The sequence below is a fragment of the Kryptolebias marmoratus genome, linkage group LG3, assembly GCF_001649575.2.
Source record: "Kryptolebias marmoratus isolate JLee-2015 linkage group LG3, ASM164957v2, whole genome shotgun sequence".
NCBI classification, from domain to species: domain Eukaryota; kingdom Metazoa; phylum Chordata; class Actinopteri; order Cyprinodontiformes; family Rivulidae; genus Kryptolebias; species Kryptolebias marmoratus.
In genome coordinates, this window is record NC_051432.1 from 19,715,670 (window position 1) to 19,729,989 (window position 14,320).

The 14,320-nt window shown below is 35.0% G+C and overlaps 1 protein-coding gene across 1 annotated transcript in view; it reads right to left on the minus strand.

Moving 5' to 3' along the window:
• The window catches only part of LOC108231834 (protein phosphatase 1 regulatory subunit 29), a 152,291-nt gene that overhangs the window by 78,016 nt on the left and 59,955 nt on the right, over positions 1–14,320 (minus strand). The window contains exon 2 of the mRNA XM_017409193.3: positions 10,869–11,192. The gene's annotated coding sequence lies outside the window, so the exon portion shown is untranslated. The remainder of the gene's footprint in view (positions 1–10,868; positions 11,193–14,320) is intronic.

The window sequence follows — 14,320 nt, forward strand, 5'->3', positions numbered from 1 at the left end:
TTCAGCTGCAAGAGTTGTTTTCTTAAACATGTTACTGTCTTTTAATTGTGTATATTATGTAATCTTGAAGATCGATACTATTTTTTCTGTTTTAAACCTAAATTCTTGATTTGTCATTCTGTAGTCTATGTTTTGATAAAACTATTGTTGACAGACTTTTCGGAAAAGCTTGTGTGATAGCGTTTTTCCGTCAGACCCTGCTGGCTTCAGTGAAGTCATACAACTCAAACACAGATGCACGGTGACAATCTGTTGAGCCTCGGCCACTATTAGTCCCATATTTACTGAGCTACGGCGCAATATGCAGAACAATCTATCACTCAGACACATCCCCAACTATTTCAATTACACTTACAGCTTTGTCTTCTCCTTCCACCACCTGTTCTCATTGTTTCCTCTGTAAACCAGATTGATTTTTTTTTTAATATCTGTTCACCATATGCTAAACTAGTCTGCTGTTCCATATTTTTTATGGAACGCGCTCCTGAAGCACAGTGTGATGCACTGATTAATTGCCATTTCTTTTAAACTGCTCTCGAGTTGACACATGTGCCCTTGCGAATGTATAAACAGATGTGGGATTTCTATTAGCACCGTGTCTCTCTCAACCAGTCCCCCTCCACACACACTCATAGGCACACACACATGCACGCACATACCAAGGCCTCCAGCTAGTTTAAATGATTTCAGTATAGTGATGAGAGTGATTTGTCATGTTACAGAAGCAACATTCTTGCCTAAAGGGATGCAAAAGCGCCCACACAAATTCCTAAACACAAGACTCAAACTCACATTTACCATGCAACTCTATCAACACCAGCCTACATGCATATCGCTTAGGGGAAGTCTGTTCAAATGTATTGTCTTTTTTTTTTCATGTAAAAGCTTTTTCTTTATTTTTGATGTATAAAAAAAACGGTGCTGCTTGTTTTGAGGATGGCAGTGACCCTGAAGAGGGGGAGGAGATAACTTGCAGGAAGAAAGAGTGAGAAATTGTAAAGGGATCTTTTGAAATGGAGTTTTATCAAGTTCCTCCCCAGCAGTCAGGAACTTACCTGCAGTAGGCAGTGCTCGGAGCGAACTCAGGTTGAAGAATAAAGGACAATCGCTTATTTTAAACAACAACAACAAAAAAAATCTAAGTAAATGCTATGACATCGATTTTTACATTATGTTATGTTTGTATCAGATAGTTACTCTGACTGAGTAACACACTCCATTTGGCAACGTGGTTTTGTCCTGAAGGTATTGCAACATATTTTCAACATGGCCAGTTATCAGTGGAAATAACCATAGACATTTATTAAAAAATAAATAAATAACCATCCGATTTACAGGTGACACAGTGTAAAAGTATATGAGTAAAAAGTACTTGCATATATGATACTGACTGCTTGTGAATGCTCCACAGAACCCAAATAATGCAAACTATCTGCTTCAAATACTATTACAAATGAACAAAGGAAAACAGGGATGTGGAAACAGGAAAAAAAACACTGAACAGACAATATCAATTTGGTGGGCGAGAAAAAACATCTAATATGTATTGACACTGCAAACATCAAAAAGAAGATTTAATAAATACTGCAAACAAGAAGTTGGCCATATTTTCTAAAGTGGTAAGTCATAAATCAAACTTTATTAACTACTGTAATAAAAACTAAATTATCTGGATTATTTATTAGTATTCTGCTTCTAGCTTATCTATGAAAGTGTAAAGTTTTTAACACAATACAGTCAGCAAGCCCTCTTTATACAGTTAGACAGGTGCAAAAAATGACAGGAGTTATGATGAAACTATACCTTTTAAATGAAGTCAAGAATAATTTACAAAAAACAGAAAATGTTTGTTGTATTTTGATCCAATGCTTGAACAAAAACACCTGACTCATAACGTATATTGAAGTCATTGTTTTGGGTCGTAAAAATATGTCTTTAATCCTAAAATGTTTTTTTTCTTTCATCAAGTTTTTAAAAATAAAAATAAAACATTTTTGACAGTGTAAAAATGTCTTTAAAGAAATGCACAAACTACTTACTATTTCTAATAACTGCTGCACAATATTTTATATTAAAAGATTTACGTTTTCTAGCAAAAACTGACACTCATCTTTCCATCTTCTGTAAAATTGTCTGAGTTGAGCAGAATGAAAACAATTGTATATGGTTACACTGAGTGTGAGTTTTAATAAGTATCTGATCAGTGTAAAGATACAAAATTAAAGCATCACAGAGTTTGAAGAAGATAGCATACTGTCCTCCCATCGGATATTCCAACACTGTAATTTGGCAGTGCTAATTACAGTATATGATGGATAATCATACAGTGGGATGACCTGATGTGTTACTTTTAATATACTCACCCAGACAGCTGTGACTGCTGTGTTTTGTTTTTTAAATGTGTGTTTATAGCAACATGACTTCATAACTTACGTTCTAAATGCAGCAACAGTTTGTAAGTTGAATGTAGTGGGGCTAAAGTATTGCTTCTCGCACAACTGTGGCAGCACTTAAACAATGATAAAAACGACTCATATATAATTCAAAAATCTCTGTATAGATAACATTAATCTTAACTTACTTTTAAGAGGTGTGTGAGGTGTTTAAGGATCTGTTTACCTTATTTTACCTTACCTTATACCTCATTACCTTATTGGTGTTTAAAAACAAAATCTGTATTCAGCTGAACTGTTCAGCCTAAGCTGATTGTTGTTCAAAGTGGCATTAATATAGAAACAATTTTACATAATCAAAAATTGCCATTTTGTTTGTAATAATGTTATTTATGTTTTTTTACAGTTTATTTGATGGAAAACAGTGGCAAAAATCTTCAAAACTAATTGAGCTTTTCAGAAAGCAAAACGTCTTTCTTTCTTTCTGTACATACCGCACCCAAAAAAAAATTGCCTGACTGAATTAATTAATTAGCTAAAAGAACATATAAGAACAAAAATCAAAAGACAGGAGGAAATTAGAAGAGACAAAATGAACAGAAAACATTTAAATATGGTAGGACTTCAGAATAGAATACAACAAGTCACTGACTGCAGTGAAAAGGATGGTGTGAAGTAAAGGAGGAGAAACGTAAAACAAGAAAGAGTGCAAAAGAAAGTGCAAACAGGCAGTATGGTTATGTGAAAAAAAAGGGTTTAAGCTTGGTATTAAAGAAAAGTCAAAAAGAAGCATAAACTCCTGTAAATAAAACATTAATCAATGTAAAGCTGGAAAAAACAACTGATTGTTTTGACAGTTTTCTTAGTATCTGTTTCATTTTTATGATAAATGGATAAATCTTTCCTAAAAATAATACGTTTTTAGGCTGACTGGCTCATTAAAATATTTCATTATATTTATATATTTCATCAACATTCATATTTTACTCTTATCTGTAAAATAAACAATTCTTTTAATGCAGTTGATTCTTACATTTATTTACTAGACACCTTTATCCCAAGTAGTCTACAAAATCGACAGAAAAAATGCTTACCTATTTAAAGTCAATACAACGCTGGCTGGGAATCAAAGATTTATGGACCACTGTTGAACATCAAACCATAAAATGTTATATTAGTTGTAAATGCAATGTCACCAAAATGACAGCGGACATTTACGTATCAGACATTTGTGTCCCCTGGTAATGTCCTTCCATTAATTAAATTGGAAACATGAACATTTGTTAAAGTTTAGAAAATATTTGCTCTGTGGTTACTTTGCAGACAGTTTCTTATTTCACTGAAGGATTCGCATAAAACAATGTTTTTTGTCCAAGTTAGTGTAGGACTGGTGTTGATTAAAAAAAAACTGTGGCACATCTACTTTTCTGCAATAGAAGGAAAGTAGAGTTTGCAGTTTAACAATGGTTTATTTAGATGGTCTTGATCCTGGATTGAACTTGTTTTTTAACACAATGACCATCTATTAGTGTGTATGTTACCAAACCACACACACACAGATTTACCAAGATAGGGTGACAAACTGTACATAGGAGTGCATGGGGGAACAGATAACAAACCTGAGCATATGAATGACTAAACTCAAGGAATTATTTTCTTGACCTCATTTTTCTGAATACATCTAGTCTTTTACTGGCTTTGTACACTAGCAAGATTAGTTAGACTTAGGTGACTATATCACAACAGATACGATAATTATAAGATCCTTTGTGAGACAAAGTGAAGGAAGTGAAAAACGAACAGCTTTTGTGGCAAGTGTGAAGACATAAAATGAAAAACAAAGGGAATGAGAAAAAGAGAACGCATAAAAATAACATGAGTATTGTGACATGAGGAGGCATTAAAAAGATCCGCCTGAGGTCTGTTGAACACAGTCACACCAGTCCACTGGGACAAATTACCGACTTGTGTTGCATGTTTCTGGTATTAAAGTGATTTTGAATGGTGAATCTGACACAGATGGGCAAATAAACGGAGAATTACGCATGCACAGGCAGAAGAACGGAGAAAATGTGAACAAAAGCAGAAAGAGGATAAGAAACAAAGTTGGGAAGAGGGATAGATATTTCAAGTCAAAACACATATAGGATAAACATTAAAAATACTTGTGTGAGAGGAGGGAGAGAGAATGACAAAGTAAACCAAATATTAAGCCTAACTGTTTTTTAAGGAATAAACCAAATGAAAAAACTATTATGGTTTAAGGTTAGTAGTCTTGTAATATACCAACAGTGTTTAGAAAGGCAAGTGGCTTTATTCATTTAAATCAGTGCTAGTAAACAGCAGTGATTTCAACTAAATTCTAACATCATCTAATTAAACAAAATGTATTTGCCTGAAAGCACAAAAACACAAACAATAACACCTTGCATATCAAAATTTTCAACAAAGATGTTCCACAATCTGTGGTTTCTGTATGTGCTGGGATTGGAGCTCAATTTCTGTAAAAGTGGCTGCGTTATAGCCATGTCTGTTTTTGCCAAGGTTGATTAGCTGTGGCGACCATCTTAAATGAAGTTGACTCTAAAAGCTAATCAGTTACAGGTGTATAATCAGTGATTACTTTCTGAGAGTTTTATCAAAATCCATCCTGTGGTCCATGAGATATTTTGCTAATACACAGACAAAAAGACAGGCACTGGCAATTACATGATCACCCAACTTTCATGGCAGTGGGCAATAATGAGGAAATTGAGCTGGAAAATTAAAACGGATCATGAGACATATGGATGACAAGTCGACACAAGGAAGAGGTTAAGTTTTTGTTTGGACAACCACAGTTTTACAAGGATGCTGTGAAGTGAGGCTACAAGAAATATCTTGTTCTGTACCCATGGGAGGTGGTAAAAGGGCAAAGTGGTCATAAAGTGACAGGAAAGAGTGGCAGATAGATTAAAAAAAAATTCAATGATTAAACTAAGACTCTTATTTGATGCCTTATTTACAGTATATTGAACAAACATATTTGAGTTTTTCTCGTCTTTTTTTCTTCCACACCTGAAAGCCAGAGCTATGCCTCTATATTTATATATTCTTTTTTTAGCGTTAAGTCTTATATTAGTGCACAGATGCTGTAATTTCAATAATTTGCCGATTATATTTTTCATTTAACAGTTTTTGGTTATATTTTTAATACCTGCAGCAAGTCTGTGTGTTCAGTAAAGTTTGCCATCTGCTTTGAAAAACACTGATTTCAATTTGCAATTTAAAATATTTGTAATTTTGCATGTTTGTTGTCCTTTTTAAGGTTCTGCCTAAAGCAGTGTTACTGTTACTGTTAAGTTTCATTACAAAATAATTCATCACACAACCAATATTTGTATTTTAACCTTGACTGTCCTTCAAAAACAGTTCACATTCTTGGTTTTTGGCTTTTCGTCTTTCTTCCATTTGTTTTCTTTTTCAGCCTATATACCCTCTTAAATAGCATCATCTCTTTAATAATATACAAGCTCCTCGTCTTCTGGCAGCAGCGGCAGATTCCTACAGGATTCAATCATGGCCCCACTAATGAGATTAGCATGGTTAATGCACATGGCTCTCCCTCCTTACTGCCTTATCGCTGGCGCTCAAATGGTGCTCCACATGGCAGGAGAGAACTCAGAATGCGTGGGTTGATTGCCGGGTTGGCTGAACTTAGACAGCCTGTGGTTCCACCTGGATCTTACTACGCAGAGGAGGGAGGAGAGAATATCCCAGGTAAGGCAGAGTAGTGGTGAGAGTGAGCTGAGAACCAGAGCAGAGTCCCTGATGAAACATGGCCTTTTTGGACAAGCAATTTTGTACGTGCATATGGGAGGTCTGCGTGGGGAGTGTTTGGCAATACTCCACAGCTTATCCCAGTCTTTGAAAAAGCTATGGTAGAACCTGGCACTCCAAACAAGCAGAATGGAGAGAGACAGAGGAGAGAAAAAAATGGATAGCCTGAAGGATAGAGGGATGAAGAGGTGATAAAAGAGATTAGCGCAACATCCTGGGGTTTTTTGTTCGTCAAAGCCTGGACCACATTAGTCCAAAAACCAGCTTTTAAAGGCAAACACATTCAAACGGAATGTTTATATATATTTAGAAACTCCTCTTATCAAATCAACATGCACCAATTGAACCAGCAGATAAGCTTATAGTGATATATCACCAAGATTAGTAACAGCCCATGATGAATACGAAACTATCCGATACACGTGCCAAGAAAATGATTAACAAAGAGATACAAGAGGAAAGAAAGAAGTCCCACAGTCTGTTGTGCCTTATTTGCTCCGTCCTCTGGGTGTGTTTAGATGTAAAGTCCATTCCGTTTAAGTAGCTGCAATCCTTCACTACTTTGATTGATTTCTCAGTCAAATTAGCTGATTTCTTAATCCCTCAATGAACTGAAGATCCATTACCCAAAGGTATCTACGACTTTTACCCAATTTAAAGATACATTTCTTACTTCACTGCAACTCTTTTTGAAGAGTTCATATATTTGAATAGTGTTCATGTATGTGCACAAAAAATACACTAAAAAAGTTGATTTTCTACTCAGAAATCACAGCAGACAAATTTACAGAAACACTTTTGCATATGGCGAGAACCTTAAAGACACTCTTTTCTAAACAGGCACATATACTTTCAGACTCTTGCACTCACACTTAGTACAGGGGGTGACACGTGCACTCTCCATGACAAAATCTGCCAGTTAGCCTTAAATCAAAGTACGCTTATCCAGACAGACATGTACACAGTGCCACACTCGTTTAGATGTGTGCTGATGTCCTGTGTGCTGCTCAAGGTGAACAGAGTACACTGACCTCTGGCTTTGGGCAGATGAAACATTTAATCACTTCACATCAGATCAAACCAGCACAGCTCAATAAAAAAACATTCACATATGGTTATTCGTTCTAATTTTACAAACTCTAATTGGCATGCAGTCTTCTAGTTCCAAATATAGTCGTGTCAGGTCTTTAAAATTTTAGCAGTATAACTTTTTTGTGACCCATGTTAAATAATAAAAAAGTACAGAAAGAAAAGACATCTGTGCTTTTAAATCCTGTAAAATCATCACTGGTACGTTAAAGTCTTCAAAGAAACATGCTTGTTTATTTATTTGTTTGCTGTTTTTGCATCAGGAAGTATTTTTAACTTTACTAAATGTGTAAAATTTGATGTTTTTATTTGCATCTTTTTGCCCTGTTTGTATGAAATAAAACTTTGTGATACATTTTTGTTAGACAACTGGACATTTCTGATGATTTATTCGGAATTTATAAATACAACTCTTTCTCTCTCATATATATATATACACACACTTGCTTAATTTAGGAATGTCAAAAACTAACTAAATCTATTTCTAACTTTTTTTGAAATATTACTACAATTGATTGGATTTGAATGTGAGCCTGATTTGTTTTGGGTTGAGTTATAATTTCATTGGACTGTAATAAATTGCGCTGAATAGAATTGGATAAAACTGGATTTCATGTAATTGGATTGGAATTGGACCTGCCTGTCATTTTTTGATAAATACCCTAAGATGACTTTTGTTGTGAATAGGTACTACATAAATAAACCGAAATGAACTGAACTGATTTTAGGCAAGTTATTACAGGCAAAACCATCACTCTATTTCTGTTGTATTCCTTTATTTGTTACTATTCCAGGTAAACAAGCTGCTGAGTGCCAAATGGCTTTAAAGTTTATTTGATCTGCTCTATGCTTTATTACACCTTTAATTGGTTGCCTAAATTTTATCAAAATGAATCAAAGCTTTGTGGAGACTTGAAACACTGTTCAGAGCTTTATAGTCCCAAGCCATCTTTATCCATTAATCATCAAACATCAAATATTGATACGGGTAAAACTCATCCATCCAAATCTATAGACAATTTGTTGTTAAACATTGTAATAAATGGCTTGTTGGGTATTAGTGTTATTACAACAAAAGATCAAAACATTTACAAAAAAGTAGTTTCAGCATTCTAATATTACGTAAAAACAAATTTGTTAGATTAGCCATGTGTGGCGTTGCAAAGTTTATTATAATCTTTGCTATCATTTGGTTGTTAAACGTCAAGGGATAGTTCAGATATTTCAAAGTTCTTTGGAAAAGTTATAGACTGAAGATATCTTACTTGTTGTAAAAAGGCTCTGTGTAAACTTTGGTAGAGTTTGATTTTTACCGGATTGATGAGCAGCTAGTTTGACCAAAACCAAAATTAAGGTAAATGGCTGCCATCTCAAAACAACTCCAATCCAACTGAGATTATTATTGTTTTAAAATGGCAGCTGTCCATTTTGATCTTGACCCTGCTTGTACTAGCCATTAGCTCATCAATTCTTTTTCAGAGTTAAATTCTATTTCTTCAAACAAAGTTTGTTCAAACAAACAAAAAGAAAAAAATGTGTAAAATGTTGTTGTTTCAAAAACAGATTTAGTTAAGCTTATCATCAGAGTCTAGAATACAGTTTTGAGTGACAAGAAAAGACAACAAAAACCTAATTACACAGCTGCCATTTTAAAAGTTTCTGATTTATTAACATAAAGCCCCTGATAGATAATGAAGACCAATAACTTTGGAGCACATGCACAATGCTGCTACAGTAATTTAAGTTCATGTATGTGTTTCGTGTTGTTTTAGTAACCCTTTGTGGAAATCATTATGGATGCTGCAACTAACTGACTTATTTATGAATATTCAGGGGGAAAAAAATACAATTTCCTTTATGAAGAACTAGGACAGAGCCAGCATTTGCTATGAATTTCAACCCACTAACATGCTTAAAACAAGAACAGGTGTGGAACTTTCATAATGGCACCAACAGTGGGATGGGAAGGACAGGGAAGTAACAATAATGGATATTATAAATGAGCTGCTGGTAAAATGCAATGTAGACATTGTCTCTTTTTCATGACAGCAGATTTTATCATTGTGCATTGCAATAAAACAAAACTTCACTTTGACCAGGTTCCCCCGGTCTATAAGGGCAGGGTGGGCACAGCCCCACCTGAAAAAAATCCTTCGTCTCACTTAATGTGAATTACTTAATTACGTAGCTTGCTGTATATTGTTCTGTTTTGTGTGTTTTTCAACTATTCTGACAATTTTAAATAAAATTCAAAACATTTTTTGTGATTTATTCTCAGTTTTTGACTTATTTGCAGTTATAGGGTGGTTCAGGTCACCGATCGTGTTCATCAGTAGATTTAACATAAAGCCTTTCGGCAGACATCAGGACTGCAGGGCAGCTCCAACAGAGTCTTATTGGGGCATAAAATATTCCACTCTGTGGACACATTCTGCTGGTTTTAGCTCAGTGATACGACCACTACAAACGTTACATCTCACTTGATCTTATTTAACACAGGAATAGTCGCAGCAAAATCTGCTGTGTCCAACAGTGGAGATTTTCTGCCTAAAAATCTATTCATGAGACTAAAAATAGAAGATAAATTATCAGTCAGCAGCTTGGAGCAGACGGACCAGACATGAACAGAACACAGAAAATTAAAGACAGAGAGGAGATATACAACGGGACAGTTTCTTCAACATAGTAGGCCCATTTTCTGTGTCTGTAACTATCTATGTCAGCCACAGGTGGATCTTGTTTATCTAATTCTGTGGCTTCTACAGTATGTCTCTGCAGTAGCTCAGTTGAGCAATCTCAAGGCTGCAGGTTCAAGCCCAGGTGAGGGCTGTAATCAAAGGGTTTAATATAAATATATATATGCCAGCATCACATCACAGGAGTTTTTCCACCATTTACCTTTGATAATCTCAAGTATTACTTCAAATAAGATAAGAAATCCAATCCAGAAAGCCGTGTGTCTGTCTGTTTAATTTTACCTAGTTAAAATTAAAAATACTCCCGTTTTGGGTGGAAGTGGGTGTGGAGGCATCCGTTTCTCTAATTTAATTATCAGGGCAGACTATTTTCACAAGACATAACCTCGACCCCCAGGAGAGAAAAAAGGTGACAACTTTGTGCACAAAAAAGTAAATAAATATTAAGCAACATATAACCTATCATTTTTTATTTATTTATTTTTTTTTACAGAAAATGCACCATAGATTGTATCAGTGGTGTGGTTATTGATTCAGGAAATAAATGTCCGCCCCACTAAAATTTATGCTCAGGAGCCACTACTGACTTTGACACTGAGCCAATGAGCCTTTTCACCAAAAGTGACAAATCAAGAAAAATGATTAAGCCTAAAGAGTATTCTACTTCAACTTTCTTCCTCGGTACAGTTCAGCACACCATCTAAATATTTCTGCTCACCTGCTACCAAGACAACAGAGCCCAAACTGGTTGGACTCCTTTAAAAGAACCTATTAGAAATTATATTGTAAAATAAATGATCCATCATGGGATCTAAAACAGATACTAAGAAGTGTTCATTTTATAACAGTGATTGTGAACTGGCAAACTTACCTTTGTTTTGGTTGAACAAGTACACTCCAAAGACCTCAAGATAGAGAAATTCTTCCCACTCAAGGGGGCCGGTTGCTGATGAGAGTCTCAGCAGAGCCTGCAAGGTCTGTTAAGATGTGTTCCTCCAATTATGTCCAAATATAAGTTCAAACTATTCAGTGATATTTACCCAAGATTTGTGAAAACTGAATTGTGATGCTGCTACATTCTCTATCCTTTGTGGTCCGACTGATTCCTTTGTCCACGTTGACGAGGGAAAAGAGAAGTTGCCTCAGCAGATTGCTGCTTCTCCACCAGCGAAATCAGGAGTTTTCAGAAGTAGAGCTGCATGAAGAAAAAGAAAAAAAAAAAGACAATACCATGTTAAAATTTTAATTATGTTTTATTCACAAAAAGAAGAATACAGGAAGGGAGGGAGACAAAGATGAATAATAAATCCATTCAAAACCCAAATTACCAAACGGTCTTGATTAGGTGTGCATATTAAGAGCCCTTGTCCGTGATTATGAAATTCTCTTTGGTCAAATATTTCCTAATGTTTATATAAAAATGCTGTACCAGCCTGTAACCAGGTTGGGCCTGATTAGTTATGCAGTGTCTGCCTCTGTATAAGGCCTGACAGACAGCAAAGATGGCTTCAGCTTTGAGATAAGTTCACAGCAGGAACATTTTATGACTCGATAAGTAACGACATGCATTATTCATTCACTCATTTTGTTAGATTTGACATTTAAAATCATAAAGAAATAAAAGTAAAATAACCATTGAATAATCTTAAGAAAACAGGCAACTGATAACATTTTAGCAATATAAAATAAAAAAGAAATTGGCCTAAAACATGAAAAATACTGATTAAAAAATAGTGATATTAAAGCAAAATCATGGTATGTTCTTTGAATATTTACTAATATAATACTGATTAGAGTATTTGTTATAGTATTTACACTCTCACTGCTGACATTCAGGGTCAGCACATAAAATTAGTTTTCTTTTCTACTAAATTCTCAATAAACATTCCTCTTTTTTCAAGTTAACCAAATTCTCCAAAAACATTTTAGATTACATTTGTCTATTAACAGACAGTTTACGCACAGTGAGATGGCGGTGAGTAATTAGTTTTCAGGTTCAAACACATAAAAAATGAATGTAAAAAATTGTACTAATAAATTTCATAAGCTGACATGACAGTAAAAATGACGAGAGGAGCAAAACCAACAGGGATGATGCAGAAACCAGGACTGAACAATGACAGAAAGAATGCTGGGAGGGGTGATTACTGAATGAATGACAGGTGTGCTGATGAGCAGATGGAAGGCAGGTGTGACGAGCTGGTAACATGAGGGGAGCTGAACGACACACTGAGTGAGAAAGTAGAAGCCACATGACATAGAGCTGAACTACAAACATGACAGAAAGTGTTCAGAAATACAAAGAAATAAACCATAAACTTATACAATGCTCCAAATACCCACAATCATGACACACACACACACATACACACATTGAAAATCATTTGAGACAACCTTTGGCTCAGTCAGAGAGTTTTAGCACAACTGCATGTGACTATTTTTCATCTTTTGTCTTAAACTTGAATAAGTATTTCTTACACCAATCAGGACTCATGGAATAATTCAAAAGCGCAATAACATACCAAGAAACCCTGCTGTACACACACACTCACACACACACAAAGATGCATCAGCTATTGAAAGCAAGATAAAAAAGCACTTGGCCAGCTCAAATGTCAGCTCACTCTCATGCAAGTCATCATCAAGTTTGCCTCTTATAAAATGGGGCGGAGTCATGGCAAAATTGAAGAGATATTAAGTGGTTTCATTAGGTGGAATGCTTTTTTATCTCCATCATGGAGTAAATCCTTTGGCATTAAGTAAAGGTTAGAAAAGAAAGGGTCAGCACAGGTTGCATGAGAAAAAAGAAAGCGGTAAGCAGTGAACGGGAGAATCCACGAGTAGATAGAAAATTAAGTTAAAGGTTACTAACAGAAGATCTACTATCACGTCAAGATGATGGTGGTCTTGAAAATATGTGTGGGTGGCAAAAGAATTTCAATAAGAATTTACAAGTAAGTAGAACAGCAAATAGGAGAAAAATATTGAAATTCGCAGAATTCTAAAGGGGAGGTTTTGCTTTATTTAGTTAAACTACAAATAAACGTCATTATTAAGAAGTGATAACAAAGTCTCAATATGGATCACAGTTTTCTGTATATGAGGGAAAGCAGAATTTACTGGTAATGGGGATGAGAACAAATCTGTGAGGAGAGAATGTAGATTTATAAAATATAGGTTTTCTTTTTTAAAACAACAGAGAAAGGAACAAAAGGATTCAGGCTAAAACAAAAGTGTGAGAATTAAATTTTGATCCTCTACAATGCCCAACAGCCAGCTTTAGGCCATGAACTAAATCCTCACATCACAGCAATGCTTCAAATTCCCCCCCAATAATACACCAGTTCACATATATAAGACTGATAAAGATATATTAAATCTTAGGTCCCTGTACAGACAAAAAAGATGGAAAATACCAGGAATGTCACATGTTTTTACATGTGGAAATATGTCAAATTAACATGTAAAACAATGTGAAATAAGTTTTGCACGCTTCTTGTGTTATTTTGGAACATTTCCAACATGTTCATGAAATCACAAAACAAAAACAAAAAAACATGATAAACTTATGTGGGGTTTTTTTTTTAAATAGGATTGGCCCTGAGACAAAAGTGTATCTAAATTAAAATTCTAAATAATTAGTAATTATTACATAATTTAAATTTGCTGTATTTAAAATTTTACCTACTTACAATGTGCTTGTTTCTTACAGAACACACAATCTTTCCTTTCTGTGCCTTGCACTTTTTGCTTTTAAACTTCTGGCATGAACAAACAAAAAGGACCCAAACTTGTGGCTCTTCCAGAGTAAACAAACTTAATTATTTTAATAATTAAACACTGAATTGGCTTATTATGATTCTTTTTTTTTTTCCTTTTTCAGTTTATGAATGCACTATTGACCAAAACATTACTGTGAAACCTTTTCTCTTTCTGGAGTTTACTTACAAGAAAAGAGTCACAACACCTGATGTGACAAACACTTGCCAACAACAAGACGAGGTAGACGGGCCATAGGAGACAATGCAAAGGGAGATACGTGCTGTCAAAAAATATATAATGTCTCTCACATTTATACAGGCTGGGAGGGAGAACGAGAGCAGCAAATGAAAGAGAACTGATTGTCTGAGGAGAACAAATGTGGGTGGACATTACAGGAGGAGTATAAAACAGATTTACAGATAAGCCGGGGTTTCAGTTGACGACAGCATTCCTTTTTATTACTCTGTTGTCCTTTGCATCTCTGCAGTCTATTTCTAACTCTATTCATCTTCATCTCTTTTATTTCATTTTGTGAGGGAAATTAGATATTCGTCTCCTCTC